The following is a 13,342-nucleotide window of genomic DNA, read 5'->3' on the forward strand; positions in this document are numbered from 1 at the left end:
TAACTGCAATTATATTTAATTAATATACTGTTTCGGTAATAGATTGTAAAATTATTTACTAATAAAAAATGTAAGAGTTGTAATTGTATAGCTATTCACCTCTGTGTTTATCCATCCATCCATCTTCAACCGTTTACTCCTTTTCAGGGTCGCGGGGGCACAAGGCGTGGTATACCCTGGACAGGGTGCCAGTCCATCGCAGGGCACACTCACACACCCATTCACTACGGACACTTTAGACGCGCCAATCAGCCTACCATGCATGTCTTTCATGTTCTCCCCGAAGCACAGGGAGAACATGCAAACTCCACACACACATGGCCCCGGCGGGAATCAAACCCCGGACCCTGGAGGTGTGAGGCAAACATGCTAACCACTAAGCCACCATGTACCCCCCTCTGTGTTTATGAAATCCCTAAATTAGGTGCAGCCAGCTGCCATCAGAGGTCACATAATTAGTGGAATGTAGTCCATTTTTGCATAATCAAATTGTCATGTGATCTCAATATACAGTCAGGTCCATAAAAATGTGGACATTGACAAAGTTATTGTTATTTTAGCTGTCTACCACAGTATATTAGAGTTGAAATTAAATAATCAATATGAGCTCAAAGTGTAAACAATGTAGGAATTAAAGCTTTTTTATATGTTGTGCCATCACTGTAAGGAACCAAAAGTAATTGGACAATTGGCTGCTCAGCTATTCCATGGCTAGTTCTGTGTTATTCCCTTATTATTTGACTTACAAGTAAGATAAAAGGTCTGGCATTGATTTCAAGTGTTGCATTTACATTTGAAATCTGTTGCTGTTAACTCTCATTATGAAGTCCAAAGAGCTGTCACTGCCAGTGAGAAAAGCCATCATTAGGCTGAAAAATCCAAATAAACCCATCAGAGAGATGGCAAAAATTAGGTGTGGTCAAATCAACTATTTGGAATAGGGACGAAACAGTTACCGGTTTCACAATAAACCATGATAAAATTCCCAGATGGTTAGTATTACCGTGCCACATTTAATTATTAAAACCATGTGCGATTATCGTGATTTATAAAACCCGCTGTAAATGCTGTCCACACACACCCAGCATGAGTCTGACGCAAATCCGAAGCGTGGTCATATTCTGGATTTTATCAAAAATGCTGAGGGAAACTTAATAGAAGATGGTAACCCTGTCTGCAGAGCTTGCCAGAAGAAAGTTGCTGCAAAAGGGGGCTTTGGCACTTCGCTGGCGCTTTTTCCTCTTTTCCTCCTCGCTTTTGAATGCTTGTGCAGCCGTTCGCATTTCACATTTGCTTTTGAATGAGCGTCAATTCAGGGGGCGGCAATTGCTTGAATGATGGGTTCATTAAAGGGACGTGCAGAAGGTGGGCTCTGGGGGCTCGAGCCCCTGCCCTTTTTCTAAATTATTTAAAAGTGCCCCTCTCAACATTAATTAATGAACAATTATATTATGTAAAAAGCATTTCAATTCAAATTAACATGAGTGTGCACAAAATAGTAGTAAATTAATCACAAGAAATTTGATAATTTTCCTTTTTGATAATTTGATAATTTTACAGTATTTGTCTGACTCGAGTCTGCTGTCAGATAGTCTTGTTGTCATGATGCAATCACGATGTGTCTTGCTTCAACAGGCAGACAGGTATGCTGAGACCACTAGCTCTTCTGCTAACCTTTTCGTTTTAGCAGCATTTTATATGCTTATCGCTGATAGTTTTCAAATTGATTGAGAGGGAATGTGTTGGTAAATACTAGCTACTCAAGTTCATTAAATTTCTAGACATGCAAGTAACCTTGTTATATTATATGAACGTTATATAGTCAGTAAAGGCACGATGCCAAAGAGACAGAGACAGCAGAAAATTAAATAAATCTGAAGGAGGCATCGAAAGGGACATCTTAAAACTTTGAGAGTAAAAATCCAGCTCAGCAAGCAGTGCTGCAGTTTTATGGAAATCAAGGTGCTACTGCCAAATGTAAATTTAATTCTGAAATTAGTTTTTCTGTTTTTACAGTAAGTGACATACAGTGGGTATGTCACTACATTTGTGGACGGTAATACATTTCATAATGTATAAACTTTCTTTTTGATTTTTTGGATTCATCTCTCCATGAAAAGTTGCTGTTTTGTTTTAATTTGTAATTAATTCTATAAATGTAAAAATAAAATACCAATAGGTTATATTAGTAGTGTCATTCTCATATTCATTATTGTCAACCAGGGTGATACGAATATGTAGTTTAATTAAAGTTAGTAAAGTAGTAACTTAGTTAAAGTAGTAAAGTAGTAAAATTAGCTCTTTGGTGATATAGCCCTTTTTTACATTTGAGTCCCTGCCCCTGAGGAACTCTTATCATGTCCCTGGTTCATTATTATTCTTAATGAAAAACACAACAACAACAAAACAGTACAATGACAAACTCGCTTATATTAAACCAAATCTTCCGCCACTGTTTTGTCAGTCAGCTCACCTCACTCTTCCTGTCAGTCAGCTCGCCTCATTCTTCCTGTCAGTCAGCTCACCTCACTCTTCCTGTCAGTCAGCTTGCCTCATTCTTGTCACGTGCTAAATGAAATCTGACTCCTGCTGATCTGTGCTGCAACTCTGGCTCAATTCATGCTGAATTGAGCAGACGCGTTCAGTTTTTAATTGAAGTGAATTGTTCTCTGACTGAGCTAAATGATTTTTATTACTATAAAAAAGCAAAATGACAGTGGGGTGGTGCCATGGTGGGCAAGTGATGTAATTAGTGTGCGGCCGAACAACCGTGTACCGACTATCACAGCAAGCTTAGTGACAACTGCCCATCACTTTATAGTCAAATATAAAACCTGTTTAAATGGTTTCAGTGTGTGTATCAGTACTTTTTGAACATTTTCAGCACATTTTAACAATACCGTGATAATAGTGATAACCCTGATAATTTTGGTCACGATAACCGTGATATGAAATTTTGATACTGTTACATCTAAAATTTGGAATGCACTGTTGAGCTAAAGAATAACAAAAGGCCTGGAAAACCACATGGAAAAGGGAAGGAACTGCTAAAGATCTGAAGCATCTTATGGCATGGGAATGTATGGCTGCTAATATAAGGCTGAATGTGCTGGTGAGATCCACTTAGATGGGAGAAGCTGTTCACAGGACAAACATAGCATGGACACTCCACAAAACATCTGGGTTGCACATGTAACCCTGTTCCCTGAGAAGGGAACGAGACGTTGCGTTAGCTGAACGCTGCTGGGAGTGCCCTCGTGCGTGACCGGTATCTGAAACTTGTGTAACATCATGCCTATTTATAGGTCTGCCGTGATCAGGTGACGTGGCAATTAAGCGCATGGTGTGATATACAGTATAAACGACACCTGTGAACTGCGCCGTCAGCCTCTATTATCTGAAGCAAAGACGCAATTCACAGGCACGTCCCAGTATGACAAAGCTACGCAATGTCTCGTTCCCTTCTCAGGGAACAGGGTTACATGTGTAACCCAGACGTTCCCTTTCAAAGGGAACAACTCGTTGAATTAGCTGAACGCTGTGGGAATGAGAATACCCACTCCGTCATACTGAGGGTACGGTCTGTTCAAAATGATCCAAGCCCGAGGATCACTGCAAGACACTCAAGCCTGGGCTGGAATGTATATCCAGGCTGTTAAAACAAATTAATGTGTGTGGCATAGACCACCCCACCACAGCACACACATCCTGTAAGGATATCCCTTTGGACTAAGCCTTCGAGGAGACAGTTCCCCTAGTGGAATGAGCCCTTATGCTCAGAGGTGTAGCACGACCTCACACCTCATAAGCGATAGAGATTGCTTCCACTATCCAATTAGAGATGCGCTGCTTCAACACAGCATCACCTCTACTGTCGCCACCAAAGCAGGCCTGCAGCTGTTCTGACTTACACCACTAGCCGGACTGGTGGATGTAAGTACAGAGAGCCCTTACTGGACACAGTCAGTGCAATTTATCTTGTTCCACTATGAGGAATGAAGGAGGGCAGAAAGCCTGCAACACTACTGGCTGGGCAGCAGATGTAGGCACTTTAGGAATATAATCCGGCCTAGGATACAGGAAGGCCTTGGCTAATCCAGGGGTAAAGTCAAGGCAGGAAGGGGCAACAGAGAGCTGTAGATCTCCTGTTCGCTTGATAGATGTCAGGGCCAGCAGAAGAGCTACCTTTAGAGTCAGAATCTTCCTAGAGGCTGACTTTAAGGGCTCAAATGCGGCACCTGACAGACCTTCCAGGACCACAGAAAGGTCCCAGGAAGGTATGTGTGGTCTGCAGATGTGCCTCAGCCACCTGACACCAAGCATAACCCTCGAAGTTGGAGGATGTTGTCCCACAGAGGCTCCATCAATAGGGGCATCACATCAATAGTAGACCCTGATTGTAGGAGAAGCCAATCCTGCTGATAAACATCCTTGTAAGAACTCCAGGACTGTAGCTATTGCACAGTTCACTGGGTCTAGCTGACATTCCTCACACCATGAGACAAAAAGTTGCGACTTGAGCGCATACAATTTCGTCGTGCATGGCATTCTAGCACGCTACATGGTCTCTACAACCTCAGTTGTGAGACCAGAATCTATGAGCTGGTAGTCCTTAGGGCCAGACCCACAGTTTCCATAGTTCTGGCCGAGTGAGATAAATCAGCCCTTAGGCTTGAGACAGTAGATCCCTGCGGATGGGAATCTCCGAAGGAGAGCAGGGATATTGTCTCTGAGAACCATATTCGAGCTGGCCATTTAAGGTGCTACTAGCAGCAGACGTAGTCTTGGCGAACTCTCACTAGAACTTGTGGGAGCAGAGCGATCAGGGGAAAGATATAGATGTGACCTTGGCCACATGTGGACCATGGCGTCCAGCCCTAATGGTGCGGGAGGGGTGAGGGCAAACCACAGAGGGCAGGGTGTTGTCTCCTCAGAACAGGGGGCGCGAACATAATTCTCCCTGGTCGTCCCCCCAACTTTTCAGTCACCACTGAAATGGTCTCCTGTTCAATAGGCCCAAAGGTATGATGTTGGCTGCTGCTGCCATAAACTCCAACAGTCTCTCATAGAGACTGGAGGGGATGCCAAGATCCAGCATTATCTTGCTCAATGTTGATAGGATTGACCCTACGCATGTTGGGGATAGAAACACCCTCACCGTAGTAGAATCCTTACAACCCCTAGATAAGTTGTCCACTGCACTGGAGAAAGCATACTTTTCTGAGGTTCAACCTGAGCCCCAAGCTCTTCACGTGGGCAAGAACAACATCACCCTGGATCGTGCTAGAATTAACCAGTTGTCCAAGTAGTTTAGTACACGGATGCCCTGGAGTCACAATGGAGCCAAAATAACATCCATGCATTTTGTGAAGGTGCAAGGGGATAAAGCTAGCCCGAAGGGAAGAACCCGATATTGGTATGCGTTGCCTCCAAACGCAAAATTCAGAAACTTCCTGTGACTGGGCAATATTTCTATGTGGAAAACTATCACCACAAACCAGTCTGGAAACTAAATCTGTGTAACGATAAGTTTGGGCATCAGCATCTTGAACCTGTATATCCGAAGAGTACAGTTCAGATAATGCAGATCTAAAATTGGCCGCATACTCCTCTATTTTTTGCGGACCAGGAAATAACGGCTGTAAGAACCTCCCTCCCTCAGGGAACGGGGTACATGTTCTATGGCCCCTTTGTCCTAGAGGGATCTTACTTCCTGCGCTAATGTCAGGTTCTGCTCTGTGCTGACTACTGTGGTGAACACACCTCTGAACCGGGAGGTCAAACTCTGAACTGGACCTAGTAACCCTTTTCTACGGCAGACAGAACCCATGGAGACACATTTGGCAGTAGTTTCCATGCTGCCAGACGATCTTTTAGTGACGTTAATTTTTCACATTCTATTGGAGGGAAAGCATCATATTTTTGTTGCCCTGTGACAGCTCGCTGACCAGAGAACACTGAAAACTTGGGACAGCCTTGGCTAAGGGAGGCCCTACAGTTGTACTGGGGGCTAACTGCCCTAACAACTTCATATCCCCTGATACGTCCCTCCACGGCCCCTCAGTACTGCTCCTCCTTTGTCTGCTTGGCCTTTATGACCATTCTCAGATCAGGCTCCACTCTTGGATGCCTGGATGAACTCGACACAACAGGGAAGGAACTGGCTGAATACAGCCGTATGTCTAGCTCACTCAGCAGGTCTGCTTGGTAGGCCTGCAACACTGCGATTATCTGTAGTGACCCACAAGCAAGACCCACTACTGCATAGGCCTTGCCCACCAACGCCACGGTGGTCTTACATGGCTTGGATGGCAAAGCCAGCCCCCCCAAATTACCTGCCGTCGATGGAGAGAGGTAGCTCGCAAGCGCCTCCTCCACCTTCAGCATAGCTAAATAGCCATGCAGTTAATTCCCCACGATAGCCGAATAATCCAACATCGCGGGGTTATAAATATGGCTTATGCATGGTTTTCCCCCAGAAGCGTGATATTTTGTCATGCACTTCTGGAAAAAAGGGGAGTTTTCTGCAGTGTGACAGATTTATTTTCACTAAGGAGAAAAAAGCTCATCCAGCCGTAGGAATCATTTAGGGTTAGGGCTTTTTATATGCTGCTCTCAGTTTTTAGCATACCCTTCTGGATCCTCAAAGTCAGAGAGGAATTATTATTATTTTATTTTTATTTATTTGTGTGTGTGTGTGTGTGTGTGTGTGTGTGTGTGTGTTTGGGTTTTTTTGTTTGTTTGTTTTTGCTTTCCATAGCGGGAAGAGGAGTTGCGACGCGAGCTTCAAAATCCAGTGGAGATCCGGACCAGGAAGACAAAGAGATAGAGCAACGCTTGTCTCCAGCTCCTCTTCCAGATCCATATGAGATCCCCAGGACCTGAACTAGTTAGCTGCCTTGGCAGCGGCCAGCCCAGATCAGCGAGGCTCTGAAACCCCACTTGCTTTGCCTGAGAAGAGAGCAAGTCGCCAGCGGAGCTGCCTAATTGTAAGGCATTCACAATGCACACAGTCAGACCTCTCGAGAGCTGCCGTGGTGTGCTCCACCTCTAGACATTTCACACAGAAAGTGTGCAATCTTCCCCATGATGAAACGGGAGCAAGGCGTAACACATTTCCTGAATTCTCTCACTCATATTTTTCTCCCTCTTTTTTAAAGGGACAGAAAAGAAACGAGATTTTTCTTTTTTTTTTTGGAAAAGATAGAGAGGAAATGAAGAGTCTTTTTGTGAGCATTACACAAATGACTGACATACAGTCTCACTGAAGATAATATGACTGACATCGCGGTTCACAGGTGTCGTTTATATATCATGCGACACGCTTAACTGCCATGTCACCTGATCACAGCAGGCTTATAAATAAGTATGATGTTACACAAGCTTCAGATACCAGTCACGCTCGAGGGCGCTCCCCACATCATTCAGCTAACGCAATGTGGAGTTCCCTTTGAAAGGGAACCATCATTTTCATTATAAGAAACTGGCCAGAGGTGCACGCAAGATCGATGGAGCCAAATACAGGGCAATCCTAGAAGAATACCTGCACCAATATGCAAGAGACTTGAGACTAGGCCAACTTTCAACAGGACAACAACCCTACACATTTTGCTACACTGGAATGGTTCAAAACCAAGAACCCAAATAAGTTAGATTTTTTCAAGATCTTGATCTGATTCAGAATCTTTTGCAAAACTTGAAAATTGCTGTTTACCAATAGTATCCATCCAATATGACAGAGCTTGCACAATTTGGCCAGGATGAATGGACAAAAATATCTGCAACTGTAAGCAGTATTAACTGTATTAACTGTAAGCAGAGCAATTAATGTTGAAAACCTTGTGATGACCTGTTATAAACCCATTTCCCGACTAAATCAGCCAGCAGATCGAGACAGATCAATAATACCTCAAGAAGACAAAAAACTTCAAGGCAGAACATATTTTGCAAAGTCTTTAATAGATTGCAAAGTAATGATCATTTCTCAGAATGCCAGATGTTTCATATGAATGTTAGGTTGAACCCTGATGATTTAATACTCAGATATTGCTGGAAGCTAATCTATTTTGAAATTCCAAACCTTCAGGATAAAAAAATAGTTAAAAAATAAGATTAAATCATGTTGACTTAATTATAATATAAATAATGCAACTGTTTATTTAATGAAACTGATTGTTTAGCAAGACTATTAAGTGAGACCGGTTAATTAAGTAGATTTTATAGTACAATGGAAGTTGCTATAATATATAGTTTGAGAAGGTATATTTCATTTAAGTTTCTGGCGCTTCCTGGGTGAAGAGGCACATATTTCCCTTACAATTATATATATATATATATATATATATATAAAGCATGGTGTCCTTGTGTTTCTGTGAAGCACATGGCCTTCAGGGTGATTCGTTGCACTACAAGAATGCCATGTTTCAGGATATGTTTTCTGTACTGGCTTAATAATGCTAATAATGTATTTCTTATCAAAAACATAACCAAACATTTCCCTAATGCACTAGCATTCATGTTAAAAAGGACCAGAAATTAATAAAGCACCCTTCAATGTACTATTCTGTTTGTTATGAAATAAATTATGCATGCAATATATGAAATGCAGTCCTGTGAAAAAGTATTTACCATTATCTCCAAATGGAAAAACTCTGCACAGTAGTGAACCTTCACAGAAGTGGCCAACCTTCCAAAATTCCTAGAATTCACTTCAACACTCAGACCACATCTCTGTTATGCTAATCCCAGCATGCAGACCACTTCTGAAACATGCCAAACTGGTTCTGAAACAGGTGAGAACCTGGTCTGAGGGAACCATCTCAGCACTTCAGAACTGTTTTGAGCACACACACTGGAATATGTTCAGAGGCTGCTACATACTACAACAACACAGACTTGGAGGAATGCACAGCATCAATGACTGGCTACATCAGCAAGTGCATAGATGATGTACCTTCCTTCAAGTCCATCACTACACGTGCAAACCAGAAACAGTGGATGACTGCTAAAGTGCACTTGTTGAAAACCCGAGACTCTGCCTTCAGGTCTGATGACAAGGCAGCCCATTGCACAGCAAGGCCCAATCTGTCCCTGGCCATCAGAGAGGCAAAGCACAACTATGCAGAAGGAATACACAGTAACTCCATAAACACCAAGGATACAAGGCATATGTGGCAAGGCATTCAGGCCATCACAAACTACAAAGATACACCACCTGTCTGTGATGATGACACCTTGCTCCCAGATGCCCTAAATGATTTCTATGCATGGTTTGAAGCACAGAACAACATGCCAGCAAGGAAGACCACCCCAACTCCCACCGACCAAGTACTTCATCTGTCTGCAGTAGACATCAGGAAAACTTTGTCCAGAGTCAACCCACGGAAAGCTGCATATCCTGACAACATACCTGGCCGGGTGCTCAGGGAATGTGCTGATCAACTTGCAGCTGTGCTCACAGACATACAAATCAAGCAATTTTGAAGAAGACATATTCAAGAAGAGGCCATGCTCTGGTGCCTCGGTTCCACTCCCTCACCTCTGCAGCGAAGTCAACGTTGAAGCCTACAGCCAGAACTGCATTTTGGGGATGAGAGGAGCTAACAACCCCCAAGATATGCTGGGGAGTCTCGAGCGAGCACTCGCTACCCTGGACATTGGCAGGGGTGAGTGGCAGGAGCTCCCCCAGGGCTCCGTCATAACCTGGGGCCCAGCCTGGTCAACCCTGCTCACTACAGGGAGAACAACTGCCACGACAGCCGCCCCTTCTATGGAACACCCCAGTACATGTCCATGCCAATCGAGCTGGACCCGGCATCTCCTCAGCTACCCACTAAACCCTGGCTGGTGGGTTGTGCCATCCACATATCGACCCCGCCCGATGCACCAACACTCCCCATCCAGGTAAGTGGTTGGCTGGTCATGGTCCTTCTGGATTCCAGCAGCACTGTAACCCTGGCATGCCCAACCTCCTGGAGATAAACCCTCAAGCCCACTGGGACTCTACCAGTCACCTGTGTTCATGGGGACATGAGGGAGGTCCCCACGTCCAAAATCCGCCTCAACTGGGGAGTGCCCTCTCCTCATCAGACTCATCCCGAGCTCCCCGTCCCACTATTACTTGGACAGGATTGGCCCGTGTTCCCCATGAGGGCTCAGAGACAGAGGTCCTGTTACATCTGGCACAAACCAAACACAGAATTCCACAAAAAGAACATCATACCTACGGTAAAGCATGGTGGCCGAAGTGTGATGGTGTGGGGATGCTTTGCTGCTTCAGGGCCTGGGCAACTTGCAATAATTGAGGGAAGCATGAATTCTGCTCTCTACCAGAAAATCCTAAAGAAGAATGTCCAGCCTTCACTCTGTAAATTTAAACTCAAGCACAACTGGATTATTCAGCAAGAAATAATCCAAAGAATAAGAGTAATCCACTTCTGAATGACTCAAATAAGCTAAATTAAAGTTTTGGAATGGCCTAGTCAAAGTCCAATTGAGATGCTGTGGCAGGACCTTAAACAGGCAGTTCATGCTTGAAAACATTCCAATGTGGCAGAATTAAAGCAGGTCTGCAAAGAAGAGTGGGCCAAAATTCCACCACAGTGCTGGGAAAGACTGATCTCCAGTTATCAGAAGCATTTTGTTGCAGTTATTGCTGCTAACTGGTAATTATTTTTCACATGTTGGATAACTTTTTTTGCTTCAATAAAAAATAAAACTGTATTGTGTGTTTACTCAGGTTGCCTTTGTTTTATGCTGCATTTCATTTGAAGATCGATAACTATTTAGTATGAGATATACACAAAAATAGAAGAAATAAGCAGAGTGCTGTACTGTAGCACAGCACTGTAGCACACCATTGACTATTCATGAACTGGTTGAATTAAAACAAATGAAAGGAACATCAGGATAGAACATACCTACTCATAGTTGAAGAGCTAATTCACTAACCAAATTATATGATTTGGGATGCTATGAACTATGATACGTATGGCAGTGGATGCAGTAACGGATTCATTCCTATTGACTCATTTCTCTGACTGACAGCCCATGCAATATACCACATTTGCAACTGCTAGTTGACTTTTCAGTGTTTTTGACATTTTACACTTAATTCATGAATGAATATCAGTTTATACCATCTCTGGACAACTTAATCACAGAGCATTAATATCCGTGTTTTTAGTTGCCCAGCAGCCTCGGGTCTTTAGGTGCCTGATTTTCACTGTATAAGCTCATCTGAGTAGACAGTAATACACTTATCCTCACTATATCATGAAGCTGTCCTCTGGATACAATCAATTCTATTCTGCCTTTCAAAATACTAAGCAGACAGCTCTGTCAAACAGATAACCAGTGAAAATATGAACGGAGATATTTAATGTACTGCCCATAATGTATGTTGCAAAATATGATATGGCAAATTAATGCATTTATAGACCAAATCTATGATCACAGAGCATACATCCAGTGATAAAAATCATATTTATGAACGATAACAATTGCGTGCAGATAATAATAATAATAATAACAATAATAATAATAATAATTCCTTAGATTTATATAGTGCTTTTCTAGGCACTCAAAGTGCTTTACATTGTATGGGGGAAATCTCCTCAATCACCACCAGTGTTTAGCATCCATCTCGATGATGCAATGGCAGTCATAGTGCGCCACAATTCTGACCACACACCAGCTATTGGTGTAGAGGAGAGGAGAGTGATGTAGCCAATTCAGGGATGGAGATTGGGCCATGATAGATAAGGGCCAATGGGGGAATTTCACCAAGACACCGGGGTTATACCCCTACTCTTTACGAGAAGGGATGCTAACTTTTGTAAGGTCAGCCCAAGGCTCCTAACTGCATCTGCAGTCTCAACTATCTTTCATTTGTTAACACCATCTGTTATCTGTTGTTAACAGATGGCAATGGCTGATTGATTCATTGATTTGATAATTCAATTAACATCATGCTTGTGGCACACCTGTGAGGTGGCACTATTTTTGAACTAAGATTTTAGATTAAAGAAAAATTACTCTCACATGGTGGATTAGTGGGTCGTGTGTTAGCTTCACACCTCCAGGTTTGAGGGTTCGATTCCTGACGGGGCCCTGTATATGTGGATTTTGTATGTTATTGTATATTGTTTGTTTCCTCCCCCATGTTTTCAACATCTGGTGCACTATCCGCTACTGTTGTTTGTTAGAGGAATTTACCTGAGCCATCTAATCTACCCTTGAGAGAGATTTATGTATCGGTTAATACAGTAATTTTTTTCATATTTTGTTATATATGTACCTGTGTTAAAAGGGCATCTATTTTTAGACACAGTGGACATTTTGACATGCAGCAATAAACTGCCCAACCATTCAGTTTATAGCAGGATAGCCCTGCCCATCCAGTTTACAGCAAGATAGCCCCACCCATTCACATTACAGCAGGATAGCCCCACCCATTTACGTTACAGCAGGATGGCCCCGCCCATTCACTTTACATGAAGATAGCCCCACCCATTCACTTTACACCAGGATAGCCCTACACATCCACTTTATAGCAGGATAGCCCCTTTTATTCACTTTACAGCAGGCTAGACCGTTTCATTCCCTTTACAGCATGATAGCCTTGCCTATTCACCTTACTGCAGGATAGCCCCACCTATTCACGTTACAGCAGGATAGCCCCACCCATTTATTTTTCAACTGGACAGCAACACTGATTCACATTACAGCAGGATAACCCTGTCCATTTACTTTACAGCAGGATAGCCCCACCCATTCACTTTACAGCAAGATAGCCCCACCCATCCACTCTACAGTGGGATATCATTCACTTGACAGCAGGATAGCCCCTTTCATTCACTTTACACCAGAATAGCCATCCCCATTCATTTTACAGCAGGATAGCCCCGCCCATTCATTTTACAGCAGTATAGCCCCGCCCATTCACGTTACAGCAGGATAGCCCCACACATTCACTTTAGAGCAGGATAGCCCCTTTCATCCACTTTACAGCAGGATAGCCCCACCCATTCACTTTACAGCAGGATAGCCCCACCCTTTCTCTTTATAGCTGGATAGCCCCACCCATTCACTTTACAGCTGGGTAGCCCCTTTCATTCACTTTACAGCAAGATACCCCCTTTCATCCATTTTACAGCAGGACAGCCCCGCCCATTCACTTTATAGCAGGATAACCCTGCCTATTCACGTTACAGCAGGATAGCCCCGCCTATTCACATTACAGCAGGATAGCCCCATCCATCCACTCTATAGCAGGATAGTCCCACCCATTCACTTTACAGCAGGATAGCCCCACCCATTCACTTTACAGCAGGATAGCCCC

This window comes from Ictalurus furcatus, chromosome 9 (assembly GCF_023375685.1).
Source record: "Ictalurus furcatus strain D&B chromosome 9, Billie_1.0, whole genome shotgun sequence".
Classification (NCBI taxonomy): Eukaryota; Metazoa; Chordata; class Actinopteri; order Siluriformes; family Ictaluridae; genus Ictalurus; species Ictalurus furcatus.